This window comes from Patella vulgata, chromosome 3 (assembly GCF_932274485.2).
Source record: "Patella vulgata chromosome 3, xgPatVulg1.2, whole genome shotgun sequence".
Classification (NCBI taxonomy): Eukaryota; Metazoa; Mollusca; class Gastropoda; family Patellidae; genus Patella; species Patella vulgata.
Window position 1 is genome coordinate 45,565,863 of NC_065881.2, and position 18,806 is coordinate 45,584,668.

General features: G+C 38.3%; 1 protein-coding gene across 4 annotated transcripts in view; it reads right to left on the reverse strand.

Moving 5' to 3' along the window:
- The window catches only part of LOC126814596 (acid phosphatase type 7), a 45,664-nt gene that overhangs the window by 7,145 nt on the left and 19,713 nt on the right, over nucleotides 1-18,806 (reverse strand). The window contains exon 1 of one of the 4 annotated variants that reach the window (XM_050539853.2): nucleotides 12,196-12,362. The exons of the other annotated variants lie outside the window; for them this stretch is intronic. The gene's annotated coding sequence lies outside the window, so the exon portion shown is untranslated. Of the gene's footprint in view, nucleotides 1-12,195; nucleotides 12,363-18,806 lie in introns of those variants that run through there. 4 annotated transcript variants of the gene reach the window in all.

Consider the following 18,806-nt stretch of genomic DNA (forward strand, 5'->3'; position numbering starts at 1 on the left):
ATTTGTCGGAGGAATAATGTTAATATTGGGGACTCATTAAGTCGCATCGATGTCATTCTTATCAGAGGCCTAGCGAATATTCACTTCTGATCAGTGTGGGATCGAACACCCGACCTCCAGGCTAGCTAGCCAGCGTCTTGCCCACGTAGCCACGCGATCCTCTGAAAGGATGATACTCTCGGGTGTAAATACATGACCGAACCACTACTGTCATATTGAAGACGGGCATACGCCATACTATGAGCGAAATTTTGCCAGGACAGCGCACTATGGCCTACCATTATATCGAATTCCAACTACCAAGGGATATTTTACGTGCCAGGCCCTCTGTCCAGCACAACTGACAAGACCTCGTCGGAAAATCTGGATGAACTTTCTCGTCCAATGAAGGGATCGAACACCCAGCTTTCGGGTTACCGAACCAACGTCTTACCTGCCTAGACACTGCGACTCCCCCGCAAAATATCAAGCACCAAAAACAATGGATCGAGGCCTAGATGATTACACACTATGAAAGCCTCATACGCCCCCCCTCCCCCACGTCTCTTATTTTGTTTTACAAATAATTTCAGAATCAATAAAATGGTATCAATGATGTTTGATACGACTGGAAAATAACATGTATAACATTGATTAAACAACATAGGTAGTAATGAGAAATATTACATATTGAATCCGTATTAGTGATAGCGTAGATTTACTCAATACGTTCTTTCCAATAGATCATCATTTAACTTGAAACAAGGGAAACAGTCGATCGAAGAAAACAGATTTTAAAAAAAAAACAGGTTTCAATGTGACAGTAGTGCTTCGATCATGCATTTACCTCCGAGAGTGCCACCCTTTCTTTGAAAGTAATGATTGTGCCAAATTTGAACAAATTCCATCTAGATTCGTGGCTGTAGGTAGAGTGTTGACAGATCAAATGTAAAAAAAAAACAAAAAAAACAAAAAAAAACCCAGACCTATAAAAATATATTTTCTTAAACTCTTTTAATTTTGAAATTATATTGTTTTCACAATATGTTTCAATATGTTTCGATAAGTATACTCTTATCGTTATCAAACACAATGATAACGATAAGAGAATACTTATCGAAACGTTGTGCTTGTGTATAATAAAACAGTGATTGTTGTCCCATATAACTGTGTCAGTTTTGTTTTTTTATTTATAGAAGGGTCTTGTAGATAAAGACTATAGCGCATGTGCAGTTTTAAACTTCCGAGACGACAAGTCGACAAGTCGATGATACGACAGTTTAGTGTTTTGTCGTACCGTCGTATCATCGACTTGTCGTGGCGATAAGTCGATGATACGACAGCACGACAAAATAAGGTCGATGATACGACAAAATCAGACGATCTTACGGGGGGGTGCGTAGGGGACTTTCGGGGTGTGTTCATAGCTGAAGGCAATACTGGGCCTATTTTTAATCATCTAGGCCACGATCCCATTAGTGATGCCAAACGGATGAATACGCGATAAGGTCAATAACAGCTGCAAATCGCTTTCTTCACCTCATAAAAAACCTCCCCTGCACTTATTGGGATGGCGTGCTACACCAATGCAGTGATTTTCTGTGATCTGATTTGAGGTTTTATATAATCCCCTTCCCACTCTAATAAAATAAATTGGAAATCTTCTGAAATCGCTTCTAAACTATCGCTTCAGTAATCTATAAGTATTGGTGGGTGTCGTACACGAGGCAATGCATGCTTGTTCGATACCTACCGACACCACTTCTTATTCAAGGAATTAACATAGCTGACTCACTTTTGTCCTGCTATTATAATTCTAGATTTTTTGAATATAATACCAATAATTCAATTTTGGGCGCAAAATGTTTCATTATTTTGAGAAAACGAATAATTAATCAACACTTTCCTATTATCTCTTTTGACGAGTCTTATTGTATCTAATCTGATGTAATGAGTGTAATGAGTACAGCTGTATTTTTGTGACTTGTAGAAAGAGACTATGCCAATAAGTCGACATCTCGACGTTACGATAAAAATAACACGATGATACGACAGAGTTAAGTGTCGTATGATTGCGCCAATACTATGGTGGCTGATAGTGGCCATGTTAAATCTCGCCCTTTTCATAACGCGACAACACGACATCACGACAGTATTGACGCAATCATACGACACTTTATTCTGTCGTATCATCGTGTTATTTTTATCGTAACGTCGAGATGTCGACTTTATTGTCCTAGTCTCTTTCTACAAGTCACAAAAATACAGCTGTACTCATTACATCATATATAGGCCTAAGTAGTAGATTTGATAAATATAAAAGAGATAGTAGGAAAACGTTGATTAATTATTTGTTTTCTCAAAATAATGAAACATTTTGTGTCCACAAGTGAATTATATTTGGTATTATATTTAAAAAATCTAGAATTACAATAGCAGGACCAAAGTGAGTTAACTAAGTTAATTCCTTGAAGAAAAAGTGGTGTCGGGAGGTATCACACAAGTAAGCATTCATTGCCATGTGTACGACACCCACCAATATTTATAGATGACTGGAGCGATAGTTTAAAAATGATTTCAGAAGACAGGGTGGAAGGGGATTGTAAAAAAACCAAATCGGGTCACATTCTTTAAAATCACAGCATTATCATAGTGCAGCACGTCACCCCAATAGTTGCAGGAGTCTTTTTTTTTTTTGAATGAGGTGGAGAAAACGATTCACAGCCTGTCATTGAGTCAACTGGCGTGGTTTTGAATCCCCGGTTGTACGTGACAAGGTGTAGGGTCGCCTGTCAAACCTCGTGGGTTTTCTCCGGGTCCTCCGGTTTCCTCCCACTGCTAAAGACCCCTACGCGCAAACGATTTATTGAAATAAAATTAAACCATATGTTAGTCCCGAAATGACCTAATTTGTGTCGAGTGGACGTTAAACCCCCTCTCTCTCTCTCTCTCTCCCTCTCTCTCTCTCTCTCTCTCTCTCACCCATTTGACATCACTAATGGGATTGAGGCCTAGATGAGTAAAAATAGGCCCAGTAATATCTTCAACTATGAACACACTCTAAAAGCCTCATAACCCCCCCCCCCCCCCTCCACGTCACCCAAATAGATGCAGGAGTTTTTTTATGAGGTGGAGTAAACGATTCGCAGCCGTTATTGACCTTATCGCATATAGGCTTGCATCCGTTTGACATCACTGATGGGATTGGGGCCTAAATGAGTAAAAAAAAGGCCAAGTAATATCTTCAACTATGAATACACTCTAAAAGCCTCATACCCCACCCCACGCCTCTTATTTAGTTTTACAAATAATTCCAGAATCAATAAAATGGTATCAATGATGTTTGATATAACTGGAAAATAATATGTCAAAAATTGATTAAACATGAGAAATATTATTACATATTGAATCCGTATCAGTGATAACGTACATTTACTCAATATGTTCCTTCCAATGGATCATCATTTAACATGAAACAAGGAAAGCAGCGATCAAGAAAAAGATTTAAAAACACACACATTTCAATATGACAGTAGTGATTCGGTCATGCATTTACATTCGAGAGTGTCATGCTTTCTTTGAAAGTAATGATTGTGCCAAATTTGAACAAAGTCAGTTTACATTCGCGGCCTATAGGTAGAGTGTTGACAGATCAAACGTACAAAAAAACAAAGAAAAAACCAGACCTATAAAAATATATTTCTAAAACTCTTTTAATTTTGAAATAATATTGTTTTCGCGTGTGCTAAGTGTTTCAGCGAATACATGTAGTTACAGAAAGGGTCTTGTAGATTAAGACTATAGCGCATGTGCAGTTTCAAACTTCCGAGACGACAAGTCAACAAGTCGATGATACGACAAAACCAAACTGTCGTATCATCGACTTGTCGACTTGTCGTCTCGGAAGTTTGAAACTGCACATGCGCTATAGTCTTAATCTACAAGACCCTTTCTACAACTATTCGCTAAAACACTTATCACACGTGAAAACAATATAATTTCAAAATTAAAAAAGGTTTAGAAAATATATTTTCATAGATCTGTTTTTTTTAAGGTGTTATCTGTCAACCCTCTGGTATAACTACAGACTGCGGAACTAGATGTTCAAATTTGGCATAATCATTACTTTCAAAGACAGGATGGCATGAAATGAAATGAGATGGAGTTTAACGTCCTACTGTTCTCTCCTAAACTGGGCTAAAGACGACGGGCATACGCCATACAGTGTGCTATGGGGGAATTTTGCCCGGGAAGCGGCGCTACGGCCCGCTCTTATATCGAAATCCAACTGCCAAGGGATCTTTTACGTGCACGCCAATGTGTACACGGGACCTCGGTGTTTCGTCCCATCCGAACGACTAGACAGCTGTCATTGTCAGGCCCTCCGTCCCGCATCACTGACAAGGGGGAACCACGCCGGTAAATCTTGATGAATTTTGTCGGCCAATGCAGGGATCGAACCAATCTGTGAAAAAAAGTCGTCTAATATCTCTGTAAAAGATGACTGTTTTCAACACATGCAATCACGTCACGCGGTGTCAATCATTGGACCAATGGCGCGTGCATTGTTTATATAAGACGTAACTGCTTCGGGTAGAATGATGCCTTTTACTCATTTTAATACCCATTTACGCTACATAGGAAATATTTTTTACCTACAAATACTTCAAATGTCTTTATTTATTTTTCTAATACATAAAAAAAAATTTTTTAGAATTAAATTTGTCGGAGGAATAATGTTAATATTGGGGACTCATTAAGTCGCATCGATGTCATTCTTATCAGAGGCCTAGCGAATATTCACTTCTGATCAGTGTGGGATCGAACACCCGACCTCCAGGCTAGCTAGCCAGCGTCTTGCCCACGTAGCCACGCGATCCTCTGAAAGGATGATACTCTCGGGTGTAAATACATGACCGAACCAGTACTGTCATATTGAAGACGGGCATACGCCATACTATGAGCGAAATTTTGCCAGGACAGCGCACTATGGCCTACCATTATATCGAATTCCAACTACCAAGGGATATTTTACGTGCCAGGCCCTCTGTCCAGCACAACTGACAAGACCTCGTCGGAAAATCTGGATGAACTTTCTCGTCCAATGAAGGGATCGAACACCCAGCTTTCGGGTTACCGAACCAACGTCTTACCTGCCTAGACATTGCGACTCCCCCGCAAAATATCAAGCACCAAAAACAATGGATCGAGGCCTAGATGATTACACACTATGAAAGCCTCATACGCCCCCCCCCCCCCCCACGTCTCTTATTTTGTTTTACAAATAATTTCAGAATCAATAAAATGATATCAATGATGTTTGATACGACAGAAAAATAACATGTATAGCATTGATTAAACAACATAGGTAGTAATGAGAAATATTACATATTGAATCCGTCTTAGTGATAGCGTAGATTTACTCAATACGTTCTTTCCAATAGATCATCATTTAACTTGAAACAAGGGAAACAGTCGATCGAAGAAAACAGATTTTTTAAAAAAAAAAAACAGGTTTCAATGTAACAGTAGTGCTTCGGTCATGCATTTACCTCCGAGAGTGCCATCCTTTCTTTGAAAGTAATGATTGTGCCAAATTTGAACAAATTCCATCTAGATTCGCGGCCTGTAGGTAGAGTGTTGACAGATCAAATGTAAAAAAAAAAAAAAACAAAAAAACCCCAGACCTATAAAAATATATTTTCTTAAACTCTTTTAACTTTGAAATTATATTGTTTTCACATGTGCTAAGTGTTTTAGCGAATATTTATAGAAGGGTCTTGTAGATAAAGACTATAGCGCATGTGCAGTTTTAAACTTCCGAGACGACAAGTCGACAAGTCGATGATACGACAGTTTAGTGTTTTGTCGTACCGTCGTATCATCGACTTGTCGTGGCGATAAGTCGATGATACGACAGCACGACAAAATAAGGTCGATGATACGACAAAATCAGACGATCTTACGACAGTTTGTTCTGTCGTAAGATCGCCCGATTTTATCGTAAGATCGTGTGATTTTGTCGTGCCGTCGTATCATCGACTTGTCGTGGCGATAAGTCGATGATACGACGACACGACAAAATCACACGATCTTACGACAAAATCACGCGATCTTACGACAGAACAAACTGTCGTAAGATCGCGTGATTTTGTCGTGTCATCGACCCGATTTTGTCGTGCCGTCGTATCATCGACTTATCGCCACGACAAGTCGATGATACGACGGCACGACAAAAAGCGAAACTGTCGTATCATCGACTTGTCGACTTGTCGTCTCGGAAGTTTAAAACTGCACAGTGCACATGCGCTATAGTCTTAATCTACAAGACCCTTTCTATAACTATTCACTAAAACACTTAGCACATGTGAAAATAATATAATTTCAAAATTAAAATAGTTTTAGAAAATATATTTTTATAGGTCTGGTTTTTTTTTTACGTTTTATCTGTCAACACTTTACCTACAGGCCGCGAATCTAGATGGACTTTGTTCAAATCTGGCACAATCATTACTTTCAAAGAAAGGATGACACCCACAGATGTAAATGCATGACCGAACCACTACTATCATATTGAAACTTGTTTTTTAAAATCTTTTTTTCTTCGATCGGCTGCTTCCCTTGTTTTCAAGTTAAATGGTGATCCATTGGAAGGAACATTTTGAGTAAATGTATCATTGATTCGGATTCAAAATGTAATATTTACTACCCTAAATGTATCATTGATACGGATTCAAAATGTAATATTTACTACCCTATGTTGTTTAATCAATTTTAGACACATTAATTTCCAGTCGTGTCAAACATCATTGATAGGGACCTACCATTTTATTGATTCCGAAATTATTTGTTAAACAAAATAAGAGGGGGGGGGGTGCGTAGGGGACTTTCGGAGTGTGTTCATAGCTGAAGGCAATACTGGGCCTATTTTTAATCATCTAGGCCCCGATCCCATTAGTGATGCCAAACGGATGAATATGCGATAAGGTCAATAACAGCTGCAAATCGCTTTCTCCACCTCATAAAAAACCTCCCCTGCACTTATTGGGATGGCGTGCTACACCAATGCGGTGATTTTATGTGGTCTGATTTGAGGTTTTATATAATCCCCTTCCCACTCTAATAAAATAAATTGGAAATCTTCTGAAATCGCTTCTAAACTATCGCTTCAGTAATCTATAAGTATTGGTGGGTGTCGTACACGAGGCAATGCATACTTGTTCGATACCTACCGACACCACTTCTTATTCAAGGAATTAACATAGCTGACTCACTTTTGTCCTGCTATTATGATTCTAGATTTTTTGAATGTAATACCAAATATAATTCAATTTTGGGCGCAAAATGTTTCATTTTTTTTTAGAAAACGAGTCAACGTTTTCCTATTATCTCTTTTGACGAGTCTTATTTATATGTATCTATGTATATGTATCTGATGTAATGAGTACAGCTGTATTTTTGTGACTTGTAGAAAGAGACTAGGACAATAAGTCGACATCTCGACGTTACGATAAAAATAACACGATGATACGACAGAGTTAAGTGTCGTATGATTGCGTCAATACTGTCGTGATGTCGTGTTGTCGCGCTATGAAAAGGGCGAGATTTAACATGGCCACTATCAGCCACCATACAATACTGTCGTGATGTCGAGTCTTATTTATATGTATCTATGTATATGTATCTGATGTAATGAGTACAGCTGTATTTTTGTGACTTGTAGAAAGAGACTAGGACAATAAGTCGACATCTCGACGTTACGATAAAAATAACACGATGATACGACAGAGTTAAGTGTCGTATGATTGCGTCAATACTGTCGTGATGTCGTGTTGTCGCGCTATGAAAAGGGCGAGATTTAACATGGCCACTATCAGCCACCATACAATACTGTCGTGATGTCGTGTTGTCGCGTTATGAAAAGGGCGAGATTTAACATGGCCACTATCAGCCACCATAAGTACACGTGTTCAGTGACAGACCAACACGCCTCACAGTAGTTACATGTTTGTACAACGCACGTATGGTATCAAGACAAGAGGATCAGGAGGTGATGATGACAGTACTGAGGTAGGCCTCGGCGGATCATGCTACGAGCCTACGGGTCGCCTACCAACTCCTAAAAAATCATTTTTAATAGGAACAAACATTAATAATAGGAACATTTAAAATTTATCTTTAGGGGGTCTTAGCACCAAACTTTTACTTTGGAATGTCGAAAATGATCTTGCATAACAAAACCAACAGACTTTGAAACCTGTTTCAAAAATACGTAAAAACTGTCAAATCGAAATCTGTCCGATTTATTTTCACAACGATTGTTATACATAGGCTAATGATACTAGTTATTAATTAGAACAGGTTTCGCTTTAGTTTTTATATTTTACGCTAATATTTATTACTTTAAATCTTCCTGGTGCTAAAACGGAAAATGTGACCTTTTAACCTCTTGGGTCACAAAGAACAAAGGTGAATTTAGCAAGTTTACATTTTTATTGAAAGGGTGATTACTTTCGATCATTTTCAGTTTATTTTCATGATAAAAGAATGACTGCGCATTCACTTTCAGTGCAAATTAACCCATTTGACCTTTGACCCCGAATATCTCGAAAACGCCCCAACGGCGGAATGATTACCATTCGGCATCGTATACGCAAAATTTTACTCTAGAAAAGTTAATAGGTCTGGTTTTGTGCCCATTTGATGGAATCCCCCGCCCCCCCCCCCCCCCCGCGCGCGCACTAACAATTGGCTCTTCTGGTAATGTTACCAATATATGGAAGCTTATAACTACCATTCATAATTTCTACTTTTCTCCTCTTCAAAACACGAAAGTCGAAAAGTAGAAGTTACGACAAAATGTGAGGCGACAACACGATATACAAGCCAAAATCAACTCGAGAATAGGAAATTAAGAAATAACACTCAACGATAATAGCGCCCCTCGTTTTTTCCTAATTTCTTATTTTCGACTTGCATTTTGGCTTGTATACCGTCTTGTCGACTTTCGACTTAGTCATATTTTTGTATTTATTGATGTCAGTAAGAAGGCACCAACACGCTTACCAAGCCAAAGTGCAACTCGAAAAGTAGAAATTAGGAAATTAACACACCACGCTATTAGCGACTTTTCGCCTCGGAAGTTGTTGTCGTCTCAGTTTTCCAGGTCGCATTTGAATACGTGCAATCAGGGCTCACACTGTATTTCATTCTTTTCCGTCAAAATGGATAATAATTTTTATATAAAAAAAATATTCATTTTTTTTTTCCGCCAACTGGGATATTTTATCTGCCAAAAATGTCTGATAAAAAAAAACACACCTTAGGCTACAACATACAACAACATACATGGGGATTGTGTGGTCTACTGGTTTAACACGTGCCCGTGAAATCACAGGGACTGACATTGATTCAAGTGGTGTGGTTTCGATTCCCCGTTTAAACATGACAAGGGAGTAGGATTGCTTGTCCAACCTTGTGGGTTTTCTCCGGATACCCCAGTTTCTATCCACTGCTAAAGACCCCTACGTGCAAACGAATTATTGAAATGATTTAGTTTGCAACGAGTGGATGTTAAGCCTGTCTGGATGTCGGGTGTTCGATCCCCGCATTGGTCGAGAAAGTTCATCCAGATTTTCCGACGGATTCCCCCTTGTCAGTGATGCAGGACGTGGAGGTCGGGTGTTCTATCCCTGAATTGGCCGAGAAAGTTCATCCAGATTTTCCGGCGGATTTCCCCTTGTCAGTGATGCAGGACGTGGGGGGGGGGGGGGTGACAAGGACAACTGTCGCATACCAAGCCAAAATGCAACTCGAAAAGTAGAAATTAGGGAAAAAACACACGCGCTATTAGCGACCTATCATTTTGGCTTGCTGTCGTACTGGCGACTTTTCGAGTTTCGCCTCGGAAGTGGTTGTAGTCACAATTTGCCAGGTCGCATTTAAATACATGCAATTTGCGTTAACAAAATAGTCTGTATGATAAAGTCTAGTATTGAAGGCGATATTAGCGACCTATGATTTTGGCTTGCTGTCGACTTTTCGCCTCGGAAGTTGATGTAGTCTCTACTTTCAAGGTCACATTAGAATACGCGCATTGATAATTGAATTTCATTTAGGCTTACTGTGGTTTCGAACCGCATATAAAATATACAGGTTTTCCCGATTGTATATTATTATTTTATTTCAAATTATATTATCACCATGGGTAGGAAATGTAAGAACGAGTCGAATAGTGACGTTTCAGTACCGCCGCAAAAATTCTCTAATGAGATTGTAAGCATGTCTTACAAATGAAATTGAAATTTCTATGAGGATTCAGATTCTGGGTCATTACGGTACCTGCAATTAAGAATAGGCCTATTGTACATGCAAAACGTTAAAAAGGGAAATCCTTGGATGAGACTGGCGTGTAGAGGCTGAATATATATTGTTCTGTGGGGGGGGGGGGGGTAACGTCCACTCGACACAAACTAAGAGTTATTCAGTGACTAACATGGTGCAATTTTATTTTAAAAATTGGCGATGAGAGAGAGAGAAAGAGAAATTAAATGAAATTAGGGTGTAACGTCCTACTGCTCTGCTCCGAACTGGGCTAATGAAGACGAGCATACGCCTATTCTTATATCGAATCCCACCTGTCAAGGGATATTTTACGTGCACGCCAATGTGTACACAGAACCTCGGTGATTTTGGTCCCATCCGAACAACTAGACAGTTGTCCTTCTAAGCTCGACCCCCTCCCCGTCCTGCATCACTGACAAGGGGGAATCCGACGGAAAATCTGGATGAACTTTCTTGGCCAATGCAGGGATCGAAAACCCGACCTCCAGGCTGGCTTAACATCCACTCGTTGCAAACTAAATCATTTCAATAATTCGTTTGCACGTAGGGGTCTTTAGCAGTGGATAGAGAGAGAGAGAGAGAGAGAGAGAGAGAAATGGGGTTTAACGTCCGATCAATACAAACTATAGGTCATTTAGGGACTAACGTATGTTTTTTTTTAAATTTTATTTCAATAATTTGCTTGCGCGTAGGGGTCTTTAGCAGTGGGAGGACCCGGAGAAAATCCACGAGGTTGGACAGGCGACCCTACTCCTTGTCACGTACAACCGGGGAATCGAAACCACGCCAGTTGACTCAATGACAGACTTCATGATACAGCGCGCACATGCTAACCATTCAGCCATCCAACCCCCCACAGTGGATAGAAACTGGGGTATCCGGAGAAAACCCACAAGGTTGGACAAGCAATCCTACTCCCTTGTCATGTTTAAGCGGGGAATGGAAACCACGCCACTTGAATCAATGTAAGACCTTGTGATTTCAGACATTTTTGGCAGATAAAATATACCAGTTGGCGGAAAAAAAATATGAACATTTTTTTTTAATATAAAAATTATTATCCATTTTGACGGAAAAGAATGAAATACAGTGTGAGCCCTCATTACACGTATTCAAATGCGACCTGGAAAACTGAGACTACAACAACTTCCGAGGCGAAAAGTCGTTAATAGCGTGGTGTGTTAATTTCCTAATTTCTACTTTTCGAGTTGCATTTTGGCTTGGTATGCGTGTTGGCGCCTTCTTACTGACATCAATAAATACAAAAATATGCAAGTCGAAAATAAGAAAAACGAGGGGCGCTATTATCGCTGTGTGTTATTTCTTAATTTCCTATTTTCGAGTTGATTTTGGCTTGCATAGCGTGTTGTCGCGTCACATTTTGTCGTAATTTCTACTTTTCGACTTTCGTGTTTTGAAGAGGCGAAAAGTAGAAATTATGAATGGTAGTTATAGGCTTCCATACCAATACAGCAGTACCAAAAAAAACTGTTTATTGATTATAGTGAAATGGTAGCCTGCGCCCTCCCACAATCTATGTCGATGAATCCTAAATAATACACTTTCAACTTTTTATTTGCATATTACGTCCATTAAGAACAGTATACAAAACATACACATACATCAATATACATGCATTCAAAAATATATTTTACATGGAATAATAGGCCTACATTGGGATACAATAAAGGAAAATTCCTGTTGCGATAACGCTAACTATGAACAGATAGAAAAAAGCAACAGCTCTAGGCTACATTTCTGTTGTGACGAACAATCCTTTGGGAATGCTGAATAGCTATATGAATTCCTTCACATGATCCAACAAATTCAACGTTTACGATACACAATAAACTACATGTAATGTCGACTTACCAAACTCTGGACATATCTAAATAAGCTTTCTCGGCTAGTGTCGAACTTTCTAAATTGTAAGCCTATCTAGTCTATGTATGCCACATTTTTCTACTGGTAAGCAAAGTTAAATAATGAAACGATTTATAATTCGCCCGAGACGTAATAAACGTAAATACACTCTGTAAGCACATGACCATTTAACTTCCTTGTTTATCATGATTGGACAATATTCGTGATAGTATATACCGATCAAGGAGCATACTTTAGGAAAATATTTAACGCACTTGTTTTTTTTTTTAGGGCGTTGGTGGCCGAGTGGTTTTAAGGCGTGCACTTTGGACCTTAAGGTTTGTCATTGAGTCACGTGGTGTGGTAGCTTACATGACAAGTAGTAGTGTCGCCTGTCGAACATCGTAGGTTTTCACCGATTCTTACAACTGCTAGTCCGATCGTTAATGTAAATCCGTCGGCTTTTCGGGTAGAAATCGTGGAGTAAGCTTTATTTTGTAGGTTATGATGTTTGATTACAAAAAACAATGTTGACATTTTTTTTGAGTAGGTCTTCACAGTATGGGAGGCCATTGTTTGAGGGTAGCCATTTTGCGATAATATTCCAAATTATTTTTTATTTTCACCTTATTTATAATGTTATCGACATATCAACTGTGATTTGGCAATATATTAATATTGGCAGCATTCATGACTATATCTCAGATGTTTTCCATCATTTCATGATGATATTTCCAAGATGGCGCCCATTTTTAGCGGGATAATCGGTCGATGTGCTGATTTCGATTAAGTAGTAGTGTTTGGTGTCAATATATATGTTTTCGGGGTCACAAATTACATTCCTGACATTAACAACCTTGTAAAATGATCACATGTTCATATACTTAGCATATTACCAAGATGGCGGGCGTTTTTGGCGGGAAAATAAGACGATGTGCAGATTTTGATTAAGTGGTCGTTTTTGGTGTCAATATATATGTTTACGGGGACGCAGAATCAATTTCTGACATTTACAACCTTGTAAAATGACCACATGTTTACATATTTAGTATATTTCCAATATTGCTGCCACTTGTGGCGGGAAAATCGGACGATGGGTTGATTTCGATTAAGTAGTTGTCTTTGGTGACAATATATATGTTTTCGGAGAGGCAGATTCGATTTCTGTCATATACTACTACGTAAAATGGTCGTATGTTCACCAATTTAGCATATTTCCAAGATGGTGGAAATTTTTCTAAACATATTATTAGCATTTATTTATCATTGATTTTCCTAGGAAAGTAAAGCCTATTCCTGGCATGAAGGCAAAAAAAGCATAGCGGTAGCGTGGTGCTTACGCCACGTGCCCATCATGGGCCTGAAACGACCACACCAAGCGCTTACTACAAGATCTTTCTACGCTCATGGCCAAGATCTGGCTGCGCGAAAAGTGTTCCCACCATGATAGCAGTCAGACCGGGATACTTTCTCACCACACTCCAGTGACATGCCTACCAGGCGTAAGGCGTTCTCTCGTCACGCTTATAGAGACTGTGCCATGCTTACCCGTCCTCAGAAAACAACCAACAGTTAAGCAAGAGGAGGTTTCCTCTTTGGGTGCTAGACTGGAGCTGATGTACGAGGCTCAGTATCTTCCCTATATATACATAAAGGTCGTAGCAGCATAGCAAGCATATGGCCAGGAGCTTCGTTCCAGCCAGGCAGCAACGTGGATGATAGTGGTGGGGACGTGGCTGTAAATGAAATACTTGCTAAGAAGCCCTCATAGCATAGATTATGTTATCAACTGACTTCCAAGATTATTGTAGAACGAACATGTGGAATGATATTGCGCTGGAGTTCAACTACAACATCGTTGGATAATATACCTAATGGGTAAACTCGGCACAGGCTTCCAGGAACATGCTACAAGCTTATACATAGCAGAATTGGATTCAGAAACCTTTACAGTATAATGTGTTTAGAAAACGTTCTGCCACAAACAAAAATATGCTGAATGTGTGAACAAACCACCATTTCACGCAGTTGTAAATGGCAGAAATCGAATCTGCGCCCCCGAAAAACAAATATTGACACAAAAACGCGACTACGTTAACGGAATCAGCACATCGTCCCATTTTCCCGCCCGACATGAAGCCTGGTTTGGCTTAAGACATAAAGTCTGTACATCTAATCGCCTTCCAACACATGTTCTGATAAAACTTTATGAATCAGTCGTGAAACAAATAGCTTTATATGGTTCAGAGGTTTGGGGGGATAATTTAGTGTTCAGTAAGAACTTTGAGATAGAAAATTGGGATAAAATAAATACGAATAAAATGACCATTAAAATATGTAAATCTATTCTTACACAGCCATTAAAATCATCAAATATAGGCTGCTTGGCCGAATTAGGAATTTTTCCTGTTAATATCGATATATTCCAAAGAATGGCTCTGTACTATAAAAGACTAAACGAAAATAGCAATATACATAAAGGTCGTAACAGCATAGCAAGCATATGGCCAGGAGCTTCGTTCCAGCCAGGCAGCAACGTGGATGATAGTGGTGGGGACGTGGCTGTAAATGAAATACTTGCTAAGAAGCCCTCATAGCATAGATTATGTTATCAACTGACTTCCAAGATTATTGTAGAACGAACATGTGGAATGATATTGCGCTGGAGTTCAACTACAACATCGTTGGATAATATACCTAATGGGTAAACTCGGCACAGGCTTCCAGGAACATGCTACAAGCTTATACATAGCAGAATTGGATTCAGAAACCTTTACAGTATAATGTGTTTAGAAAACGTTCTGCCACAAACAAAAATATGCTGAATGTGTGAACATACCACCATTTCACGCAGTTGTAAATGGCAGAAATCGAATCTGCGCCCCCGAAAAACAAATATTGACACAAAAACGCGACTACGTAAACGGAATCAGCACATCGTTCCATTTTCCCGCCCGACATGAAAGCCATATTGGAAATATGCTAAATATGTGAACGTGTGGTAAATTTACACAGTTGTAAACGACAAAAATGGAATTTGCTCGCCAAAAAATATATCCTGGTACCATAGACGACTACTTATTCAATATCCGCACATCGTTCCATCTTCCCGCCCAAAAAATGGCCGTCATATTGTAAATGTGCAAAATAATCATTTTACACAGTTGTTACTAACCGAAATGGCTTCTGTGCCCTTGAAAACATATATATTGACACCAACGACGACTACTTAATCAATATCAGCACATGGTCCTATTTTCCCGCCAAAAATGACCGCCATCTTGGAAATATGCTAAGTATATGAACATGTGATCATTTTACAAGGTTGTAAATGTCAGGAATGGAATCTGTGGCCATGAAAACATATATATTGACACCAAGCACTACTGCTTAATCGAAATCAGCACATCGTCCGATTTTCCGCCAAAAATGGTCGCCATCTTGGAAATATCATACTGAAATGATGGAAAACAATCTGAAGTATAGTCATGAACCCTGCCAATATTATTACATTGCCAAATCACAGTTGATATGTCGATAACATTATAAATAAGGTGAAAATAATAAAATAAGTTGGAATATTATCGCAAAATGGCTACCCTCAAATAATGGCCTCCAATACTATGAAGACCTACTCAGAAAAAATGTCAACATTGTTTTTTTGTAATCAAACATCAAAACCTACAAAATAAAGCTTATTCCATGATTTCTACCCGAAAAGCCGACGGATGGGAATGAGGTAACAAACCGAATCCGACTATGCTAAGCGAATTACTGAACCATGTGTTTGTGTCGAGTGGACGTTAATCCCGATATCTGTCTCTCTTTCCTTTTCCTTCTTAACACACGTGAAATTAAAGATACATTATGGGAGATTCGATAGCGAGTTCGCAGTTCTCACTATAATAGTTAGATAATGTAAAGGCAATTTGCTGAAAATTTCATTCAAATTGATCCACTATGAACCGAGAACTAAGCGGTTCAAATTTCCGGCTAGTCTTGATCATCATTACTAAAATCGGTACGATAAACAGCATAGTCTCGATTATCCATTTAATCGTTAAATCGTGAAGGAAATTTATGCAGTAAATCGGCTCATAATCCACTAAAGATCGCAGGCTAGCGATGCCATCTAGAGTTGATTATGGTCTGGATAGGTTAATTAATGTCTAATTAATAATTTAGATAACATTTCAGGCCTAAAGAAAGACCTGCAATAGACAGATTTAGCTCTTGCATAATGTATGTTTAATCTTGTATTGCGCTTTTGCGTACATCAAGTACTTTGAATTAAAGAACAGTGTTAGTATGTGGTATTTTCGAAAGCGTAAGCGTACCTAACGTCCTACAAGACACTAATCATTACTTTTGTCCCTTCTACAGTCCCGAAAAGAAAAACAGCTGGTCAGGGGCATTCTATTTCAATACACATTGCTTTAGCGATGTACAATGGTAGAAATAAATTTGTAACTAATCACATGGTCATTGATATTATATACTCTTAAAAAAAGTAGGGGATATTGAAATGCAAATACCTATGCAGGTTGTGATATGATAAATAGTCATGGACACTTGACATGCTTTGAGAGTATGTTCACAGATGAAGAACTTATCGCCCCAACAGAACCACTGAGCTGCACATCACGCGACACGCAATAGCGCCATGCACGTGGGAGGGGTTCATTCGAAAAAAAAATAAATGGTTTGACCGTGATTGCGAACGATTAAGACATGATATGATGACCGCACAAATTAAACTAAACGATAACCCAACTGACAATATATTAAGAAAGATTTACTATAGTAGGAAAAAACTGTACAAGAGAATTACCAAATTTAAAAGTCGCCAAGCCAAAAATAGTATTTTAGAAAAACTTAATGAAATTCAGAGTCAAAACCCGAAAGAATACTGGAAACTAATAAACTCGTTAATTAAAGAAAACCCCGCGGATGCTAAGAATGAGGGCATATCCATTGATAGTTGGGAAAGACACTTTAAAACTCTATTCGAAGATAAAACCATGTCAAACAAACAATGTGAAGAAACAGATGATGCTATCAATTTACTTCTAGATTCAAACAAAACTAATAAGGAAATAAACTCAAAGATAACTGCAATTGAAGTTCGAAAAGCTTTTACGGGACTAAAGAGGAATAGGTCTAGTGAGCCCGACTTAATACTAAATGAGATGCTTCTTGCATAATGTGAGTACATGATTGATGTGTATATAAAATTCTTCAATCTAATTTTTGAATCTGGGAGCTTTCCCGAACAGTGGCGCGAATCGTTCATAGTCCCAATACATAAGAAGGGGAGCATAGAGGACGCTTGTAACTATCGCGGAATTGTGCTAGCCAGCTGCTTGAGTAAATGCTTTTTATCCATTATAAATAACCGTATATCTAAATATATTGAATATAATAACCTTTTTGACCAAGCACAAAGCGGATTCCGAGCGGGCCGTAGGACGGTGGATAATGTTTTCATTCTTAAGACTTTAATCAACAAATACAAGAAACTTAAGAAACCTCTATATTTATGCTTTGTCGATTTCTCAAAAGCATTTGATTCAGTTTGGCGCAAAGGTCTCCTTCTTAAATTATTGAAACATGACATTAATGGGAAAATATTTGAATTGATTAAATCTATGTATAAAAATACATCCTATGTGGTAAAACACAACAACTCCATTTCAAATAATATTGATTCTACCATGGGAGTTAAGCAAGGATGTGTTTTAAGTCCTACATTTTTTAATATTTACATCAATGATTTAAACCAATATTTAGACAATTCTACAGACAGTGATAATTATCCTATATTAAATACTACTGGTCTATCCCATCTGCTCTTTGCTGACGATCTTGTGCTGATGTCAGCTACCGAAATAGGATTACAGAACAACCTTGATAATCTAAAACGTTTCTGTGATGACTGGAAACTTGACCTCAATAAAGATAAAAGCAAAGTTATGATCTTTAAAAACAATAAGAAAAAAACAACAAAAATATTTGTCTTTGGCCACGTCAATTTAGATATTGTAAAATCTTATCTTTACCTAGGCATTTTCATAAATGATAACGGATCTTTTAAATCAGCTATTGAGAATTTGGAAAAGAAGGCTAGGAGAGCCTGGTTTGGCTTAAGACATAAAGTCTGTACATCTAATCGCCTTCCAACACATGTTCTGATAAAACTTTATGAATCAGTCGTGAAACAAATAGCTTTATATGGTTCAGAGGTTTGGGGGGATAATTTAGTGTTCAGTAAGAACTTTGAGATAGAAAATTGGGATAAAATAAATACGAATAAAATGACCATTAAAATATGTAAATCTATTCTTACACAGCCATTAAAATCATCAAATATAGGCTGCTTGGCCGAATTAGGAATTTTTCCTGTTAATATCGATATATTCCAAAGAATTGCTCTGTACTATAAAAGACTAAACGAAAATAGCAATAACTTAAGTAACTCATTACTGAATTCTGCATACCAGGAAGACATAAAAATTTCGCAATCAAACCCAAAACTCTCCTGGTATGCGGCTATCCAAAATATCTTCAAAAAATATGACATTCCTCCAACAACAATTTCGAGACAGAATATTAAAAGTTCA